Source organism: Prionailurus bengalensis, chromosome B1 (genome assembly GCF_016509475.1).
Source record: "Prionailurus bengalensis isolate Pbe53 chromosome B1, Fcat_Pben_1.1_paternal_pri, whole genome shotgun sequence".
NCBI lineage: Eukaryota > Metazoa > Chordata > Mammalia > Carnivora > Felidae > Prionailurus > Prionailurus bengalensis.
In genome coordinates, this window is record NC_057344.1 from 133,235,299 (window position 1) to 133,255,996 (window position 20,698).

At 40.5% G+C, this 20,698-nt stretch overlaps 1 protein-coding gene across 2 annotated transcripts in view; it reads left to right on the forward strand.

Annotated features, from left to right (window-relative positions):
- Nucleotides 1–509: 509 nt before the first annotated feature.
- The window catches only part of ABCG2 (ATP binding cassette subfamily G member 2 (Junior blood group)), a 132,260-nt gene continuing 112,071 nt past the window's right edge, over nucleotides 510–20,698 (forward strand). The window contains exon 1 of one of the 2 annotated variants that reach the window (XR_006296147.1): nucleotides 510–1,057. The gene's annotated coding sequence lies outside the window, so the exon portion shown is untranslated. The remainder of the gene's footprint in view (nucleotides 1,058–20,698) is intronic. The other variant, XM_043572205.1, reaches the window with a different exon arrangement.

The window sequence follows — 20,698 nt, forward strand, 5'->3', positions numbered from 1 at the left end:
CTTTTAAACGTACCATTGATGAGGAAGTTCGTAATTTTGCACTACTTTTTACCTTTAGGCCTTGCCCATATACAATCACATTACTAGTATAATGCACACATGCTTTGCTTAATTATATTCCAGACAAGATACCTCTGCTTTGCCATGCTTACAGCACAGCAAAATGGTCAACTGTGCAAATGTCCTATTATTTCACTTGACATCATCATGTTTTCAGAATACAAAATGCCTATCTAATATGGTCTTACCTTCCTATTCTATTTCTGGCTTAGAAAAGGAGAACATTAGCAGGCTAGCGTGTTCTAAATATAGCCTCTGTCTCCTCTTCGGATCTCTGGTGGGTCTTTGCCCTGAAACCTAACACTGTCTTTGCTTTGTTTTCTTTCACTTCCTTTCAGATCTGTTGTCTTCCTGCTTGTACTTTTTTGCCAGAAGGCAGGGCCTATGAGAGGAGACCCCCCGATTTCGTCAGAGCTGGCAAAAGACAGGAAGTTTACACAGAGCAAAACTATTTGGTAGGATTGGTTTTGACCCTTCCTCAAGTTGTTGCTTGTGTCAGAGATACTGTTGTCAGGATTCTGTCGTGCAAAGAGAAAGATAAAAATATCTTTCTGACTCGTGCATTTTCTCCCTTTCCCATCCTCTTGCCAGGAACGCTGGAAATGGATCCCAGGCTGATTGGAGGCATTAGGTCGTCAGTTTGAATCCCAGTGGTCGAGAAAGAAATGTGGGTAATAACTAGCTGATGGTGGAGAAGAAAGGAACTCAAGGAGGTATGAGAACCATTCATTTTACCCTGGACATTTCCTCAAGGCTAGTTTTTCTGGAAAGCCTCCGTCTTCCTGGTTGTTGCAGGACCTGGCTGAGGAGCTGTTCCATTTCCTCTCTGATTCTTTCTCTTGCCTCCTGAGGACTGGCAAAGGGAAGGTCCTGGAACTTTAAAGAGCTGCAGTGTCTACGGGAGAACCTGTAAGGAGAGAAGTCTTCTCAGTATCACCACTTCCTCTCTACCAAGGCTCGGGCTGCTTTCCTTCGAGCATCACACATCAAAAGTGAAGTGAGTCATCTGTTTTTAATTTTTCAAGTGTTCAAACTAAGTAGAGAATCTTGGTTCTGTTTTGGTATGGGCTTTAACAAATGCATCACATAAACCAGTACTTCTCATACTTTAACGTGAATATGAGTCACCTGGACATTTAGTTAAAAAGCAGAGTTCTGTGGGTCTGGTTTGGGCCTGAGACCCTGCATTTCTGCAGGCTTGCAGGCAACCTCAGATCTGCTGGTTCATGGACCATGCCTTGAGTAACAAGGCCTTAAATCCTCTAGGCTTTTTGCTTTTCGGGGGAAAAGGATTGGGGGATGCTGGTGGAATGAAGGGACTTAACCCAGTACATGATTCATGTAGAGCACCTGAAAAGAAAATCAGTCACCTTCCCTGCCCTGGTTGTACCTGCTTTAGCAGACTATCTCTAGAATTTGGGGTTTCTGTTAAACAGGTTCTAGATGTGGGAAGCTAAGTCACCCCAAGTGAGAGAGAATGTTGGGCTGCTCCTTACACTGCATGGGTCGCATTCAGCAGAGCCAGAAATCTTTAAGTGTTATAATTTTGGGGATTAAGTGTCCATGTCATGCCTCAACCAGTATAGCTACTGGTCACTTTGAACATTTCAGCTTCAATTAAAAATTATGCATGCTTGAAAAATAACTGGTATCCCTACCACCTACCATTTCGAGGTGAAGATTGTAAGATACAGGAATCTATTACATGGCTTAAAGTCAGTTCGAGTAAGGAATATAATTAATAGGTTTTGTTTTCTTATGAGAGGCCTTTAAACTCTCCCAGTAGTAGCTCCATCTTAAGTGATTCACATTTATCTGAAAGTCACTTTTCATCCAAGAGACAATCCAAAAGGAAAAAAATGAATAGATTGGAAGTGTACCTATTCTGTCCCTAGTTGAAGGGAGAAAATAGCAATGGGAGAAAAGAAGGGGGAAAGAAAAGAGAGTGGTGGCCTGGGATATCCTAGCTTTACAAAATGAATAAAAGAAACCCACCCTAGATATCAAATTCTTACCCACACATGCATGAGAGTCCTTCCAGAATGGTAGCTTGTGTCTTCCTCAGCCAGAGAAATGTGCTAGAAACAGAATAAGTAAATATAAATTTTGTTGTTTTGATGAATGAACATGCTGAAACTATTTGTCATTAAGTTGAGGATTATGCAATGGAATCAAAGTTCAGAGGAATAGACAGGCCTGGTGAAGCCCAGGATGAACCCATTAAACCATCCAGAAAGGGGAGAATTGCTTCTGTTTGAAATAAACTTCAAATAACATTTCTTTCTATTATGGAGTATAACCAGAGGTGATATTTAAAATTTTAACAACCTGAGAGGCACAAACATTGACCAATCAGAACAGAAGCTACTGTAAACAGCCCATATAATAGCAAATGCTAGGCCGTAAGAATGCACAGGACTGAATATTGGCCTAAGCTATTACAGGTTTTAATGAAATATTTATGGGAGGAGAAATTATAAAGCTACCGATGAGTTCAGAGATATATAATGGTATTCCTACCACCATCTGCCGATGCTCTGGCCCCATTTTCTCAGTGAGGACACTTCCCTCTTTTCCTGTCTTGTCAAGGCCAGAGCAACCCCTCATTCCAGCTGTGTATCTCCTACAACCTACACTAAAGAGAATTCTCTTAAGTCACTGCAAGACTCAAACTCCTATCCACTTCCTGAGTAGCAGGGAAGATGCATCTATTCTATTGTAACGAGTTGCAGCAGAAAATGAACCATGTTATCCTTCCATACAAAGCATTGTCACATACATTATCTCACTTGATTTTCACAAACATCATGGGGTATAGGTCAAGGGGATTACTATTTTACCCTGTCAGTTAAGAAATTGAGGCTCTGGTTAAGCAATTGCAAAAAGACACACAGCAGGTTAGTAGGTGTGTGGATTTGACCTGGGCCTGATTGCTTGACGTTCAGGTTTATCATGTACTTTTATTCATCCTTTCAAGCATCCTCTCAGGACCTTTGACAACCTATATTGTTCTGTAGTAGGATCGTTTTTTTATGACACAGTTTGAAAGCTTTGTAAATTTAAAAGAATTCGATTTCTACTTCTTTTGTCAAAATTATTCTCAGTTTGTCTTAAGCTTTACCTCCATTAAGGCCTTTACTGCACAGGAATAAATGTTTTAGAGCAGTGAATCTCAAACTTTGTCATGCTTAAAAATCACCTGGGGAGCCTGCTAAAACTCAGATTCCTGGGCCCTACCTCCAGAGACTCTGACTCAGTGGGTCGGGGGTCAGGCCTGAGAATTTGCACTTCTAATAAGCTTCCAGATGAACCTAATGCTGCTAGCCAGAGACCATGCTTTTAGACTATGGGCACAGCTTCAGTATTTTTTTTATTTTATTTTATTTTATTTTATTTTATTTTATTTTATTTTATTTTATTTTATCTTTTAATTTTTTTTAAGATTCTGTTTTTAAGTAATCTCTACACCCATCATGGGGCTCAAACTCACAACGCCAAGATCAAGAGTTACATGCTCTACTGACTGAACCAGCCAGGCACCCCTTCAGTAGGTATTTTAATATATATTTTTTAATGTTTATTTATTTTTGAAGGAGAGAGAGACAGAGAGTGAGCGGGGGAGGAGCAGAGAGAGAGGGAGACACAGAGTCCAAGGCAGGCTCCAGGCTCTGAGCTGTCAGCACAGAGCCTGATGCGGGACTTGAGCCCACAAACCATGAGATCATGACCTGAGCCGAAGTCGGATGTTCAAAAGACTGAGCCACCCAGGTGCCGCAGTCAGTATTTTAAAATAACATCTTCATGGTTTAGTGAGGGAGCTTAATGTGCTTAATAGCACAGATTATAGAGCCAGAATTCCTGAGTCTGAATATTGATGCCCTCACTTATACAAGCTGTGTAATTCTGGGGAAGTTAACCCTTCTGTGCCTCAGTTTCCTAATCTGTAAAATGGAGACAATGACACTACTACCTTAGAAGAGAGTTGTGAGGATTAAATGGCTTAGCAGTGCTAGGCTCTCTCTATACAAATTTGCTCTTTTATTACTAAGTCTTGCTCAATTCATAATTATACTTTACTATGGAAACACGAGCAACAAGAATTCACACACATATCAGATGTTCTTTGATGTAGATGTTACCCATGACTTAATCATGACCCAAACGTGCTCTTGTGTTATTTGTGTGAGTCGATGTCCCAGGCTGTCAGTTAGCACTTCCCACCAAGGGGAGAGAGAGCAGATGATGCTGAGAAGTTGGGAAGAGCTTGGTCATTCAGGGCCTTTTGTGTCATCCTCAGGATTTGGACTTAACTCTAATAGTGATGAAAGCCATCAATACAGTTTGAAGGTGGGGAGTACAATCATAATTACATTTTAGGAGTTTAATGCTGCAGTTTGGAGGGTAGTTTGGAAGATGGTGAGGCTACAGGCAGAGGCTGTTTGAATGGACTGTTTGTGATCATCCTGGAGAGAATTAATAAAGGCTTGAACCAAAGCAGTAGGGTAAACTCAGAGCAGCTCCCATGGTTCAGGTGATGGAATGGAGCATATGTCATGAATCAGAAAGGAAATTTGATCTGTACTAAAACTCCTTAGCTTACACCTCTTCCCTATATTGAAACTCCTTGAGGTTGAGGACTGAGCCTAACTCCTATGTAGTCCCAGCCTCTGGCTCCCAGTAGGCCCCTGATAGATGTTTGGTGAGTGAATGGGTGAGGGAGAACAATCAAATCCTCTTGTGGTTTATAGGTTTCTGTGATCTGGCTCTTACTTATCTCTCCAATCTCACCTTTCTCCTCTCTCACCTTTATTCTGGTCACACTTGCCTTCCTTTGGACTTTTGAAAATGGCCCAACTGTGGCCTCCAGCCCAGAGTGTCAAACTGCTGCCTTTGGGGCAAATCTGTCCTGCCACCTGTTACTATAGATAAAATTTTATTGGAACACACTTGCGACCATTTGAGTGTGTCTTGTTTATGGCTACTTTAGTGTTATAATAGCAGGGTAGAGTAATTATGACAGAGACCACATGGCCTGTGAAACCCCAGACATTTGCTATCTGGCCCTTTACAGAAAAAGTTTGCTGATCCCTACTCTAGTTCTTTGAAATTGCTGTGACCTCTGATTTAAAACTCTAACCTCGACAAAACGACATTAATCAAAAAACTGTGGTACTGACATAAAGAAGAACATACAGACCAATGAAATAGAGTGGAGAGCCCCCCAGATAAGCTCTAATGTGTGTGCTCAAACGATTTCTGACAAGGGTGTCAAGACCGTTCAATGTGGAAAAGACAGTCTTTTGGAAAAAATGGTGCTAAGAAAATTGGACATCCACGTGCAAAAGGACTGTCAGACCCTTATCTTGCACCATAGACAAAAATTAAGTCAAAATGAACCACATGCCTAGACATGAAAGTGAAGAGTACAAAACTCTTAGATGAAAACATAGGAGAAAAGCTTCATGATGCTGGATTTGGCAGCGATTGCTTGGAAATGATACCAAAGCACGGGCAACAAAAGAAAAACTAGATAAATTGGACTTCTTCAAAATTAAAAACTTCTGTGTATCAAAGGACATTACTAAAGTAAAAAGACAACCCACATAATGGCAGAAAATATTTGCAAATCATCTAATAAGGAGTTAATATGTAGAATATATAAAGAATTCCTACAACTTAACAACAAAAGTCAAACGACCCAATTAAAAAAGGGCGAAGGACTTGAACAGACATTTCTCCAAAGATGATATACAAATGGCCAATAAGCACATGAAAAGATGCTTAGCATTACTAATCACTAAGGAAATATAAATCAAAACCACAGTGAGATACCACTTCATACTCAATAGATAGCCATAGTAATAATAATATAATAAAAGGCACAAAACAAGAGCTGGTATGGATCTGAAGAAACTGCAACCTTTGTGCTTTGCTGGAAGGAACGTAAAACAGTGTTAGCTGCTATGGAAAACAGTTTAGCAGTTCCTCAAAAAATTAAACATGCAATTACCGTATGATCACTTCTGGGTATACACTAAAAGAATTAAAAGCAGGCACTCAAATAGACATTTTATACTTCTATTCATAGCAACATTATTCACAAAAGCACAAAGATGAACACCAGAAGAATACCACAAATGTGGTATAAATTTACAATGGAATAGTCATCTTAAAAGTTCTGACCCATGGATGAAACTTGGTGATATTATGCTAAGTGAAATATGCTGGTCATCAAAGGACAAACACTGTGTGATTATACTTATATGAGGTACCTAATAGGAGTTGAATTCATAGAAACAGAAAAGAGAATAGTGGTTGCCATTGGGGCCACTGGGGAGTGAGGAGTTATTGATTAGCGTGTGCAGAGTTTCAGTTTGGGGAAATGAGAGAAGTTCTGGAGATGGGTGGTGGTAATGGATGCACAACAATGTTAATGTACTTAATGTCACAAAACTCTACTCCTAAAAAATGGTAAATTTGGGGGCACCTGGGTGGCTCAGTCAGTTAAGCGTCCGACTTCAGCTCAGGTCATGATCTCACAGTTTGTGAGTTCAAGCCCCACATCGGGCTCCTCATGGAGAGTGTGGAGCCTACTTGGGATTCTCTCCCTTTCCCTGTCTCTCTGCCCCTCCCCTACTTGTGCTCTCTGTAAAAATAAAATAAACTTTAAAAATGGTAAATTTTATGTTGTAGATATTTTACCACAGTGCATGGTTGGTTCTTATTCTTCAGTTTTCAGCTTAAAAAGTGGTATTTCTTCAAGGAGGACTCCCATTACTCTTTGTAACTTCCTTGTATCACATATCACTCTCTGAAGTGACTATATATATATTTGATTATCTGTCTTCATGGAATGTAAGCTTCCTGAGGATAGGGTCTTTGTCTAAATCAAAGCTATATCCTAACACTTAGTTCTTGGCACATCATAGATGCCCAGTAAATATTTGTGGAATAAACTACAGTATACTCTTGAACAACATGAGTTTGAACTGTGGGAGTCTACTTATACATGGATTTTTTAGATAAATATATTGGAAAATTTTTGGAGATTTGTAACAATTCGAAAAAAACTCATAGATGAACTGCATTGCCTATATATATCAAAAAATAAAGAAGTTAGATATGTCATGAAAGCATAAAATATATGTAGATACTATTTTGTCACTACCATAAAATATACACAAATGTATTATAAAAGGTTAAAATTTATCAAAACTGATGCACACAAATGCAGACCATACATGGTGCCGTTTACGGTCAAAAGAAATGTAACCAAATGCGAAGATGCAGGATTAAATCATAACTACGTAAAATTAACTGTAGCACATACTATACTATGCAAGAATTTTGTATCCATCTCTCCTAGCTGTGATGGTGAGCTTAAGTGTTGCCAGTATCCACTTCAAATGCTGTTGGTGATGATGGTCTTCATATGACTGGGTTTTCTCTCCAGTATATTGTGAATCACAGTAAAATGTTTTCTCTCGAGGTTCTTGCATGTTTTTCACCATGCTTAGTGCCACACTATAAACCTTGAATAGTGCCATGGGACCCATGCAAAGTACCACTAGTGATGCTCAAAGTGCTTCTAAGAAGCAGAGGAAAGTCATGACATGACAAGAAAAAGTTGAGCTGCTTGATATGTACTACATGTAGATTGAGGTCTGCAGTGTGGTTGCCTGCATTTCAAGATAAATGAATCCAGTGTAAGGAACATAGTAAAAAAAAAAAAAAAAAAGGAAATTCATGAAGCTGTCACTGGAGCTACACCAACGGGGGTGAAAACTTTGTACTTGTTGCAAAATACCTTTTTATCTCCTATTGAAATGCAGCTCTTATTTGGGTACAGGATTAGTATAAGAAAGGCATACCTATAGACTCAAATATGATTTGAGAAAAAGTGAGGTCATTATATGAAAACTTGAAGCAAAAGGAAGAAGAAAGATCTAAAGCTGGAGGATTTAATGCCAGCAAAGGATGATTTGATCATTTGAACAAGAAGTTTGGCTTGAAAAATGTCAAGAAAACAGGAGAAGCACCAACCAAGAGGCAGCCAGATGCATTCTCAGACACAGTTTAAAAAATCACTGAGGGGGTGCCTGGGTGGCTCAGTTGGCTGAGCATCCAACCCTTGGTTTCAGCTCAGGTTGTGGTCTCACGGTTTGTGAGTTCAAGCCCCATGCTGGGCTCTGCACTGGCAGTGTGGAGCCTGCTTAGGATTCTCTCTCTGTCTTCTACCCCTCCCCTACTCACTCTGTCTCTGTCTCTCTCAAATAAATAAAATAAAACTTAAAAAAAAAAAGTCATTGAGGAGAAAGGACATCTGCCTTAACAGGTTTTTAATGCAGACCAAAGTGCCCTATTCTGAAAAAAGTGTCACAAAGGACATTTATTAGTAAGGAAGAGAAGCAAGCACCAGGATTTGAGACAGGAAGGGATAGGCTAATTCTATTTTGTGCAAATGCAGTCGGGTTTATGATCAGAACTGCCTTATCTATAAAGCTGATAATCCCCAAGCCTTGAAGGGGAAAGATAAACACCAGCTGCTACTGTTTTGGTTGTACTACAAGAAAGCCTGGACAAGGATTGGTTCCTTTTTTTGGATTGGTTCCATCAATATTTTGTTCTTAAAGTCCGGAAGTACCTTGCCAGTAAGGGACTGCCTTTTAACATTCTTTTGATTTTGTGCAATGCCCTGTCTACTCAGAACCCCATGAGATGTTGAAGCGGTCTACTTGCCCTCAAACACAATGGCTCTAATTCAACCTCTAGATCATGGAGTCATAAGGATCATTAAAGTTCATTACACACAGTACTTTAGGGAAAGGATTGTCAATACTGTGGAATAGAACTACAATAGAGAGAATATCATGAAAGTCTAGAAGGATTACATCATTGGAAATGCCATTGTTGTTACAGAAAAAGCCACGAAAGCCATCAAACCCCAAACAATAAATTCCTGCTACAGAAACTGCCCAGATGCTGTGCCTGACTTCACAGAGTTTACAACAGAGCCAAGGAAATCATGAGAGAGATTGTAGATATGGCAAAAAAGGTGGAGGGTGGTTGTGGTGAAGGGTCTCAAGATCTGGATCTTGGGAAATTTAAGAGCTAACAGACATCACACCAGAGGAATTAACAGAAGATGACTCAATGGACATGAGTGCTTCCAAACCAGTGCCAGATGACGAGGAGGAAGATGTAAAAAAAGCAGTGCCAGAAAACAAGCTGGCATTAAACAATCGGGCAGAAAGTTCTGACTATTCAAGACTGCTTTGGAGTTCTTTTACAGCATGGAACCTCTGTGATATGGGCACTGAAACTAAAACAAATGGTGGAAGAGGACTGGTGGTATATAGAAACATTTTTAGAGAAAGGAAGAAGCATGAAAGTCGGACAGAAATTACATGTGTTTCCATAAAGTTGCATCTAGTGTGCCTGCCTCTCCTGCCTTCCCTTCCACCTCCCCCATCTGTGTCTCCCCTGACACAACAAGACCAACCGACCTCTCTTTCCTCCTCTTCAGCCTACTCAACGTGAAGATAAGGAAGACCTCTGTGATGATCCACATCCACTTAATGAATAGAAATAATCATCATGATGTACAGTTACTAAATATCTGTTGTGTATGTCTGTGCGTGTCTTTGTGTGAAAATCTAGTAACTGTATAACAAGAGCTGTATTGAGACATTTCGTGTCGTTATCATCATTGCCTGAGCGTTCATCGTTCATCATGTAGAACATTGTGTGCAAGAATTGTATGGAAGTGGTTAGCCTATCCTTACACAGGCATAACATGAGTGATATTTAACATAAAATTAATATTGTGCTGGCTTTCTTACTGTTTTACAACTTTGCCTTCAGCAAATTACATTACTGTACTGGATGCTTCTCTGTCTCTGTCTGTGTCTCTCAGTCAGAATAAGTATATATCAGCCTATCATTACAAGTAAGTGTTTTTTTAAAAAAATGTAACACTGTTTTCAATACTGTATTATGGGGGGGACACCTGCTCAGTAGGTGGAGCATGTGATTCTTGATCTTGGGGTCATGAGTTCAAGCCCCACATTGGGCCTAGAGCTTACTTTTTAAAAAGGGGACAAAAAAAATAAAAAATAAAAAAGGGGACAATACTGTATTATGAATATGACTATAATGCTATATGCCATAAAAATTTTATAGTGATTGATTCATTAGTATATTAGCTAGGCTATCACGAAGCAATCATATTGGTTACACTAGGCTACCACAGAGCAATCATACTGCTGCTTCTTCATTATCAATGCATGATTATATAGATAAATAAAAATAATTTCTTTTTCACATTATCTTTTCATTTTTGTTAATTTTTGAAATGTTCATTTATTTTTGAGAGAGAGAGAAAGACAGAGCACAGATGGGGGAGGGACAGAGAGAGAGGGAGACACAGAATCCGAAGCAGGCTCCAGGCTCTGAGCTGTCAGCACAGAGCCTGACATGGGGCTCAAACTCACAAATGGTGAGATCAAGACCTGAGTTCAAGTCAGACACTCAATGGACTGAGCCACCCAGGCGCCCCATCTTTGCATTTTTAAAGTCTAGTTTTAGTGATATATATATAACATCTGTAGTGTTTTGTATCATATAAGATAATATTGAGGTACAGCCACTCTGGAAAACAGTATGGGGGTTCCTCAAAAAGTTAAAAATAGAGCTACCCTGTGACCCACCAGTTGCACTCTAGATATTTACCCAAAGGATACAAAAATACTGATTCAAAGGGATACATGTACCCTGATGTTTATAGCAGCATTATCAACAATAGCCAAATTATGGAAAGAACTCAGATGGCCATCAACGGATGAATGGATAAAGAAGATGTGGTATATAAATGCAGTGGAATATTACTCAGCCATAAAAAACAATTAAATCTTGCCATTTGCCATGATGTGGATGGAGCTAGAAAGAATAATGCCAAGTCAGAGAAAGACAAATACCACATGATTTCACTCATGTGTGAAATTTAAGAAACAAAGAAATGAGCAATGGAAACAGACAGAGAGACAAACCAGGAAACAGACTGTTAACTATAGAAAACAAAATGATCACTCCAGAGGGAGGGTGTGTGTGTGTGCGTGTGTGTGTGTGTGTGTGTGTGTGTGTGTGTGAAATAGGTGATGGGGATTAAGGAGTGCACTTGTGATGAGCACTGGGTGCTGTTGGGAAGTTTGAGTCACTGTATTGTACAACTTAAATTAATATTACACTGTATGTTAACTAACTGGAATTTAAATAAGAACTTAAGAGGCACCTGGGTGGCTCAGTTAGTTAAGGGTCCAACTCTTGATTTTGGCTCTGGTCATGATCTCATGGTTCGTGTGATCGAGCTCCATGTCAGCCTCTGTGCTGGGTGTGGAGCCCGCTTGGAATTCTCTTTCTCCTTCTGCCTTTCCCCCTGCCTCAGTAAATAAATGAATAAATAAAAACTTTTAAGAAAAGGCAATATTGATGTAGACACTGAGAGATTTTTCATCTTATAAACAATGTAAACTTAGAGTATCAATAAATACAGTACAGTACTATAAATGTATTCTCTCTTCCTTATGATTTTAATAGCATTTTCTCTAGCTCACTTTGTTGTATATAATGTATGAAATATGTGTTAATCAAATGTTTATGTTATCAGTAAGGCTTCTGGTAAACAGCAGGCTATTAGTAGTTAAGTTTTTGGGGAGTCAAAAGTGGTATTTTCATCTGCAGTGGTGGTGGGTACCCCCAACCGTCAAGATGTTCAGGGATCCATTATAATAAAAACAGCTTAATGAGAAAAAGAGAAAGGGCTCCACCTGGAGGTCGTATTAGTAAGTGGATTCTGTGGGAGTTTTAAAAGTACAATATTCAGGGGCGCCTGGGTGGCTCAGTCGGTTAAGCAACCGACTTCAGCTCAGGTCACGATCTTGCGGTCTGTGAGTTCGAGCCCCGCGTCTGGCTCTGGGCTGATGGCTCAGAGCCTGGAGCCTGCTTCTGATTCTGTGTCTCCCTCTCTCTCTGCCCCTCCCCTGTTCATGCTCTGTCTCCCTCTGTCTCAAAAATAAATAAACGTTAAAAAAAAATTAAAAAAAAATAAAAGTACAATATTCAAAAATCAAAGCCAAACTGAAAATCTAACTTCAGTAGTATTAGTTGTGATGGTGGCATGAAAGGGCCTGAGAAAGAAATGAATCAAACGTATTTCTGTAAAGTATTTCCGTATGAAGTCCCTTTTTTCCATATTAACTCCCTTCTCAGTCTCCCAATTCCTAGACCTTCAGCAATTCCTCTCCTTCTTCTGCATGTATCCTCTATTCATTTACTTCCTGTCTATGGCTGCTTTCATGCTACAGTGCCAAAATGGAGTGGTTGCTATAGCAACTGCATGGCCCACAATCCTCAAGTGTTTACTCTCTGGCCTTTTACAGAAAAAGCTTGCCAACTAATCCCTAATGTAGAGAAAGATAATAGACTGGATATATTTATTTACTATTCCCCAAGAACTTTCATGATATTCATTCAAATCAATTTATAAATATTTTTTGAGTGCCTACTATGTTTCAGGCACTGTCCTAGGCACCAAGGGTAGAAGAGCGAATGAAATAGAGAGCCCTGCTCTTGTAAAGTTCACCTTCTACTGGGAGAAGACAGATAATAATAAACAATAATGAAATCAATAATATAGTATGTTAGAAGGTGAGAAGGGCTAGAGAGAAAAGCATTGTAAGGGAAGGGGTAATCAGGAAGACAGAGGGAGATTTTGCAATTTTAAATAGAGTGGAGGTGGGATGCCTGGGTGGCTCAGTCAGTTAAGCATCTGACTCTTGATATTGGCTCAGGTCATGATCTCTCAGTTTGTGGGATCAAGCCCTGCCTCAGGCTACGTGCTGGCAGCACAGAGCCTGCTTGGGATTCTTGCTCTCCCTCTCACTCTGCCCCTCCCCTTCTCATGCCCTCTCTCTCTCTCAAAATAAATAAACAAAACATAAAAATAAAAAATAGAGTGGAGGAAAGAATTTAGGTAGAGGAAATGGAGGCAGGAGAATGTCTAGCATGGTAGAGAAACACCTTAGGAAGTCAGTGTGGATAGAAGAACCATTCTTTTCCATGGTCCCCACACCTATGCACTCTGGCTCTGTGCAATATTGGCTGCTGGTTTATAGCATGCATCCTGTGCTGTAGGACAATATCCTAGCATTACATTGGGTACCAGCTGGCCCTACAATTGAAACTTCAACAGGCCAGATCACTGTTCTATCAAGCTTCTGCAAGATGGAGGACTTTGAAAGCATGACCCTATCTCTAAACCTGTTTTTTCATAACCTATGACCATAGTCAGAAACAGTTATATGGGATACCATAGCAATGGATTAGACATCCTGTAACTTCATGATACTAGGGTTGGCAGAAGCTCTGTAGGCAGGGAAAGTAAATTTTTACCCAGAATATGAAGCTATCCCTGAGAACATAAATAATGGTTCCTTTTATGATGAAGAGAGTTCATCATAATCAACTGCTACTAGGTAGTCACCTGCCACCCTGGACATTGGTACTGTATCAGTACCTTAGTATTGGCTTCTGCTGTTGACAGATTGGGCACTCAGCAGTAGTTAAAGGCAAAATGGTCTTGGGGAGCTAAAAACCATGTTGTTATCTCACACTTCCTTCCATGCTGCTATGGCCACTTTGTGTGTGGATGTGTTAAGCAAGCATTGGGATGCCTGGAGAAAGAGGCTTCCTTACATTCGCAAAATAGATCCTCTTGATTATCTGATTTTTGATAGCCTTTGCAATCATGGATACCCTCTGTTGGATATATACTTGACACTTAAATATTCTCACATTCCAAGAGGCCCATATGAAGTCCATCTTGTCATCTAGCTCCTAGCTGTCTGTCCAATCCAACAGCCACTGCCCATAAATAATTATAGGTCTTGGTACCTCAGGCCATAAAACAATCAACCAGATATACTCCTCAAAGTTCTGTCTGCTTGGAGGATTTCTCTCCATCATGGTTTTCTGTGGTCATGCCTAAATGGGTCATAGTACAGTGAACATTCACTTTTTGTCAGTGCAGTATCAGGTAAAGATCCATCTGAAGACTAGGCCCATGCTTCATTCCCTTCTGTGAAATGCTCACTGGGAAGTCCCCAAGACGACTCCCACATAGGTTGAGGAAAAGGCAAGAAAGTGGTAGAAAAATATATCTTAGTAGTTGTAGCCAAGTGGTTATGCACATTCCTTGTGCTCCTGGACCTGCTAGGACCTGGTCTCCTATATACTACTTCCATATGACAGTGAAAAAGTTGCTGTGCACATCCAGCTTTGTGGCTCATCATGGGAAGTTCAGTGTATGCAGCCATGTGGTAGTGTGTGGTAATGTGTTCAGTCTCAAAAACTTGGGCCAGTAGCAAACCAGGAGCACCTTTTCAAGGGGAGAATATTTGTCATCAGAGGAGGTGTGGTCTTACTAAACACCTAGAGGTCTGTGCTGTGACAATCCCACTGGAGCCTGCCTCAAACCATATATACAATCTTTCTCTACAACAATATACTTCTACTACCATTTGGTCTACCAAATTGTTGTCACTCCATGTCCTAGGGCTCAAGTAGCAAGACAGCTTCTTTTGAAACTTCAAGAAGTTTCTTATACCTGACTCCACTCAAAAATGGTAGCTTTACAAATTGTCAAATGAAATGGTTCGGAGCAACATGCTACATGTGACATGTGTTGCTTCCAAATTTGAAAGAAGCGAGTATTGTGGGTTTTTGTTTTGTTTCTTTTTAAAAAAATTTTTTTTTCAACGTTTATTTATTTTTGGGATAGAGAGAGACAGAGCATGAACGGGGGAGGGGCAGAGAGAGGGAGACACAGAATCGGAAACAGGCTCCAGGCTCTGAGCCATCAGCCCAGAACCTGACGCGGGGCTCGAACTCCCGGACCGCGAGATCGGACCGCGAGATCGGACTGCGAGATCGTGACCTGGCTGAAGTCGGACGCTTAACCAACTGCGCCACCCAGGCGCCCCGTTTTGTTTCTACTTCATGGTGTGAAGTGCAAGGTACAGCAGCTCACGTCTCATTTTATAGAGGGCTATCCTAACGTTCCCCAAATGATGGAGCCTCTACAAATATCACTGGTGTAGTAGATGTATTAAATTTTAGGGAATTTAACTCCCATCCTTTGACATACATGTAAATAAGGTATTTTTGATATTTGTTTCTTCCTGTTGGCCAGATCCAATTGGCATAATGACATTAATATACAGAATTGGCCTGATGTCCTCTGGGATATCAAGACAATCAAGGTTCCTCTCAACTAAATTATGATGGTGGGAGAGAGGCTATAGCCCTGGGAAATGAACATAAATGTATACTGTTTTTCCTGATATGGAAATAAATGCAAATTATTTTTAATTTTCCTTATTGATTAGAAAGGAAAATAAAACATTTGATAAGTCAAGAGTTGTATACCAGGTACCAGGTGCTGTGTTGATTGTCTTCACTAGAGAAAAAACATCTTGAGTGGCTGCTGAAATTGGGATTACTACCTCATTAAGACCACAATCATCTAATGTCATTCAGTATGATCCATCTGACTTTTGTACCAGCTAAACAGGTGAGTTACCTAGCAAGGGTGGAGGAATCACCACCCCAGTATCAGAAATTTTTGTTGTTGGTATTAATCCCTGCAATTCTCTCAGGATGTGGTGTTACTTTTAGGTCCATGTCTTGGTACAGAGGAGGCAGGAGTGGGAGGGCAGCCCCAGGGGATTCTTTGATGCTTCCTGCCATAATTGTTGTCACTCCATGTGGGGTCCAAGTTTAGACTAACTTAGGCCAAGATACCATCTATCTGCTCATCTCCATAAGTTGCTACTCTGAATTTTTGAACCTCGTGGCACACTGTGTCCCTGGGAGTCAATGTCATTTAGGAAGCAATATCTAATAATTCCCAGAATCATTGGGTATTTCCTTTCCTCTAGTGTATAGTCACCCAGCAAAAATCTCTGGGGCAATACTCTTTAAGGCTTCTTCCTGGACCAGCGACCATTAGCACCACTTAGAAACTCATTAAAAATGAAAATTCAGAGGCACTGCACCAGCCCCAGTAAGTCAGAATCCCTGGGAATGGGCCTTTAAGAATCAGTGTTGTAATGAGTTCCCAGCACATTTAAAGAGGCAGTGTCTTAGATCAGTAGTTCTCTACAAAATGATTTTACCCCTCAGGTAGGGTTGACAAATAACATATAGGGATCCCGATTAAATTTGAATTTCAGATAAAGAACAAGTATTTTTTTTTTTTAGTATAGATATCTCCATGCAATAGTTTGAATCTGAAATTCAAATTTAATCTGTGTTTTTATTTGCTAAATCTGGTAACCCTACTCTCCAGAGGATATTTGGTAATGTTTTGGCAAACATTTTGGTTGTCACAACTGGGGAAGAGGGTAGGTACGTGTGCTACCGGCATCTTGTGGGTAGAGACTAGATATGCTACCAAACATCCTATAATGTACAAGATAACCCCCTACAACAAAGAAATACCCAGGCCAAACTGTCAGTAGTACAGAGGCTGAGAAATGCTAGCTTGGCAGAAGATTTGTGGCATACACCTATGGCTGTGTTGCAGGATCTTTTCTCAGAAGTATACAGATTTTCCCCTTCATCGAAGCTCTTAGTCTCCAAAATGACTTAGGTCCGGATATTGGGCACAAGGCATACTTTGGCAACTTGGGTTAGGTTTCACCTAACAGACTTAGGTCTTTTTTTCCACATATGTATGTCAAGCAGCATCTTAGCATGCTGTCAGTTTATGAACTTTTGGGACTCCAAAATCAGTTAGCCATTGGCTCAAAGCACAGAAGGTCAAAACACTGATTTTTTAAACTTATTTTTTTACTAAATTTTTTTTTTCTTTAATTTGAGAGAGAATTTTTTAATTTGTGTGAGTCAGGGAGGGGCAGAGAGAGACAGAGATAGAGAATCACAAGCAGGCTCCACGCTGAGCCTGGAGCCCAACTTGGGGCTCGATTCTACAACCTTGGGATCATGACCTGAGCCAAAATCAAGAGTCAGACACTCAGCTGTCTGAGCCACCCAGGCACCCCAAAACACTTATTATATGCCTCATCTGTGGCTTGTTGAAGTCATTGCCCCATATTGTTTCTAACAGTCCAGCACTCTGCCAGGCCTTTACCACACCGAATCCCTCAATCCCTATTGATATAAGGGTACATTTGCACTGCAGCCTCATCTGCCCATATCTCTGAACTGCAGAGCTCTGCAGGGATGCTGGTGCTTGCCTCACTAATGCATTTCCTAATGTCTTGGTGTCTTTTAGACCTTCCCAGAGGGGTGTAGTCAGGGGGTGTTTGAGGAGGTTGCATATAATGGATCATTCTTATTTTCCCTTTACTTGGCATTCCTTTGCCAAGAGTATGCTAGAGAATATCTGGCATTTCAACCTCATTAACTCTGTGTTATTGTTGAATCCAGGCTTTCATTAGCCGACAGCTTCAAACAGGTAGCACTATCCCCAGTATTCCAGTCAAAATGTTATATTCCTAACCCTGGAGGAGTGCACTTACATCAATGATCTTGGCTTAACTGAATATATTTTATCCCCATTGGCTTAACACTTTTAGAATCTATATGCTCAGCTGCTCCCCAGACTTCTGCTGATAACATGTTGGCAAAATCATGTAACTCTGTTAGGGAATAGGCTGCCCCTGCCTAGGCCAGGCTCCCACTGCTCTCTTGGAGGTATCGTTCCAATTTCTTTTGCTGCATGACCAAACTCTCTAAAACCTAGAGGCCTAAACAGAAAGTTGTTGTTATGTCTCATGGTTCTGATTAAATGGATGTGAGAGAGAATGGGAGAGGGATTGATTGGAGAAGGGAATATAGAGAATTCTTTTGAAGAGTTTTGTTGTAAAAGAGAGCAGAGCAATATAGCAGTGGTCATAAGATGTGAGATGAAGAAATATGTTGTTGAAGATGAAAGAAAAAACCAGCATGGTTGTATGCTGCTGGGAATGATCCAGTAGTAAGAGATAGATATAGTAGTAAGAGATAGATACATCAGTATAGTATATAGATATAGATAGTATATATACCTATTGGCTATATCCATACCAATATAGGTATGCGATGATGTGTAAGAGAAAGGAGATGGGATTTACTGACAAGTGGAGACATTGTCTCAGGCCTTAGACAGGAACATGGACATTCATCTAGGCCAGAGTGATAAGAGGGAAGGCAGAGTATGCTGGTCAATAGGCAGATATGGTAGAATCTAGAAGTCTCTTTTGCTTGCTTCAGTTTTTTCAGTGAAGTAGGAAATAAGGTTATCAGCTGAGCTACCTGGATAGCTCAGTTGGTTAGGCATCCAGCTCTTGGTTTTGGCTTAGATCATGGTCTCACAGTTCATGAGTTCAAGCCCCACATTGGGCACCACGCTGCCAGTGCAGAGCCTGCTTGGGATTCTCTCTCTCTCCCTCCTCTTCTACCCCTCCCCAACTCACACATGTGTGCACACTCTCTCTCAAAATAAATAAAGAAACTTAAAAAAATTAAAAAAAAAATTAGATGAATTGTTATTCTTATGTGTTTTTCTCCCCGCACATTCGGCGGCAAGGATATAGGCGAAGAGTGGGAGAGATCTGGATTTAAGGAGAGTTTGTGGTTTGGCCACACAAATGGCAATGCAAAAGAAGAACAAGGGAGTTTGAGGGTGTTTGCTAGGGTATTATTATAATGAATGATCATGGAATTTCATCTGGTATGGAGACTAAAGTGAACAGTGAGGGATGAGGCACAGTGAAGTATTAGCAAAATTAATGGATTGTACATTTTGTGGTGGTCAAAGGTTTGTTGGAGTGGGGTTACTAGGAGTTAGGTGGAAGTATGGGATGTGGCTGTCAGAGAGCAAGACAGATAAGATGGCACCGGTAATGACAGTGTCTATGGTGTGACTGGGAGTGTCTGACTGAAGCAAGGTGGAGAGCAAGGACGTTGGAGGAGAGGTTAAGGTAGTCAGAGGTCAGCGTGGTGGGAAAATTACCTATGTGTGTATTGAATTTACCATGAAGCAAGACAGACGTAGCATTAGAGACAGTGGGCATGTACCAGGGACTAAAGTTACTGATAAATGGGGCAGGCGAGTCCTGGAGTCTAAAGATAGCAGCAACTGTGAGAGGCAGTCAGTGATAAAGTCTGATGACATGAAATTCGAAGCTGAGGTCTTTGTGTGGAAATTAGTAGTAGATGATCTACTTTGGGATGTTCACATTTTGTGGTGGTTTGTGGTGTGAACACGCGATATCAGAATGTGAAATTCCCCAATGTAACCTCAAGGAAAAGGTTTCCGTAAAGCCTTTTCATGCTTTAAACACAAGAGGGCGCCAGAGTCTAGCAAGGGTAGGATTATTTTTGCCTTTCCTCCTGCCAAAGCCAGGACAACAGTTACTTTTGAGAGTGAAAGCGGACACAATTAATAATTACTTGGGGCACTACATGCAAACTGGGACTTTCCTATGCAAACTGGCACATATACTCACACTCTGCTCTGCACTATATAAGCATGGCCAGTTTAATTATGAGCTAGTCTACACTAAGAGCTCTAATTCCAAAAATTGCTGTAAATATTTTTGACACACAGATTAGAAAGACAAAAATTACCAGACCTACTTTTATCTTGAAGAGGAGATCAAGAAAGACTTTCTCCTCCACCCCACCTCCCTAGTGATGTTTATTGCCTCTCCCACTTTTCCCCTCAGGGCATCTGAGTTTGACTTTAAAGTAAGCCAATTGCTGTAGTCCCCCAAAGAATCTCAGCCATTCGAAAGTAATCCAAAGTGTTCTTTAAATTCCTGTAGTGCTTGGGGTTCCTGGGTGGCTCCTTTGGTTAAGCATCTGACTTTGGCTCAGGTCATGATCTCACGGTTTGTGGGCTTGTGAGCTTGAGTCCCGCATCGGGCTCTGTGCTCACTGCTCACTGCTTGGAGCCTGCTTCAGATTCTGTATCTCCCTCTCTCTCTGCCCCTCCCCTGCTCATGCTCTGTCTCTCTCTCTCAAAAATAAATAAACATTAAAAATTTTAAAAAACTAAAAAAAAATTCCTATAGTTCTTTTCTATATATCCCTTATCTTCTATATTACGTAGTTTTGAAAAGAAAACCACAGGCCCAAAATGGAGTCACTTACGTTAAGAGCCCAGGTCAGTAAACCAAGACTTAATACCCAACCTAACTGTAGTTTCAGCTCCACCAGGAATATGATCTTTAAGCAGTCAACATATATTTTCCTGGTCGGTCCTAGGAAATTTACTCATAGATCCCTCTGTTCTCTTTTGGAGGAACAGTGCTTCTTTACTAATAATTTTCCCTTTCCTGCTCCTTTTCTTAAAAACCTTTCCTTTTCTGCAGCTCAGTGGGACTGCCCTCTCTGGGTGGGATGCTGCCTAGTTCATGAATCCATTAATAAAACCAATTAGAGTCTTTAAGACGTACTTGGTTGAATATTTGTTCTTTAGCAGCAGTAATTATTTCTGTACTTGTTTATTTCTTCTTTTAAACATGATTTATAGGCTGAAAACATTAAGAAATTGATGCTAAAAATGGTTCTT